The sequence below is a fragment of the Sinocyclocheilus anshuiensis genome, unplaced genomic scaffold (genome assembly GCF_001515605.1).
Source record: "Sinocyclocheilus anshuiensis isolate Anshui unplaced genomic scaffold, SAMN03320099.WGS_v1.1 scaffold24067, whole genome shotgun sequence".
In the NCBI taxonomy this organism is placed as follows: Eukaryota; Metazoa; Chordata; class Actinopteri; order Cypriniformes; family Cyprinidae; genus Sinocyclocheilus; species Sinocyclocheilus anshuiensis.
In genome coordinates, this window is record NW_015560550.1 from 123 (window position 1) to 932 (window position 810).

At 29.1% G+C, this 810-nt stretch overlaps 1 long non-coding RNA gene across 1 annotated transcript; it reads right to left on the reverse strand.

The window, feature by feature from the left end:
* Positions 1–276: 276 nt before the first annotated feature.
* On the reverse strand, positions 277–649 carry LOC107681669 (uncharacterized). The gene is made up of 2 exons (XR_001633283.1): positions 556–649; positions 277–332 (listed from the first exon to the last, which is right to left on the reverse strand). It is a non-coding gene; the product is annotated as an uncharacterized LOC107681669 (long non-coding RNA).
* Between the last annotated feature and the right edge of the window lie 161 nt (positions 650–810).

Sequence of the window (810 nt, forward strand, 5' to 3'; positions counted from 1 at the left end):
AATAAATCACACCCTTGAAAACAACCACATATGTCTGCACAAAAAAACAGGACAGGTTAATGTCTACCAGCAATTTAAACATTTTCATAAGCTCAATTTTAGCATGTTTAAAATAACAGAGAAAAGCTTAAAAAAAAAAAAAAATCTTCTTGATACTAATTGGGTTCAAAGACTATTCAAAGACTATCAAATTATTCTATTCTACACATACTCATGAGACACAAAGATGATTCTTGTATTTAAAATCATAAGATAGCTTACCTTTGTTTTTTTTTTACTGAAAACGTGTCACAAACAATATGCTTCAGAAAATTGAAGCAGAAAAAGAAAATCTAGGAGAGAGAATATCAAAAATCAAATTGATTTTATTTAAAACATTTTATGTGCAATAAACATACAAATCATCCTCTATTCAAGGCTGAGCCAGGCAGACAACATGAACAATCTGGTTGAGAGGTGCACACTAAATAATAATTACTATTTAAAGCACATAAACTGTATTCCATTCAAAAGTAACACATATTCTTGGCATAGATATTAAATATATGGTCTCACCTCCTCCCCCTTAGAGAGCCGATCAGGCAACATGTGACTATGGAAAAGGACAAAAATTAAGAGAATGAGAATATTCTTTTTTTGTTGTTGCCTAATGATGGCAGATCAAACATCATATTTTTCTTTTTTCACCCTTCAGACTACCTTTAGCAAACATTTGTATATTTATGTTATAGAACATAAAGTAAACAACAACATATATATATCTATCTATATATATATATATACACTGAACAAAATTATAAATGCAACACT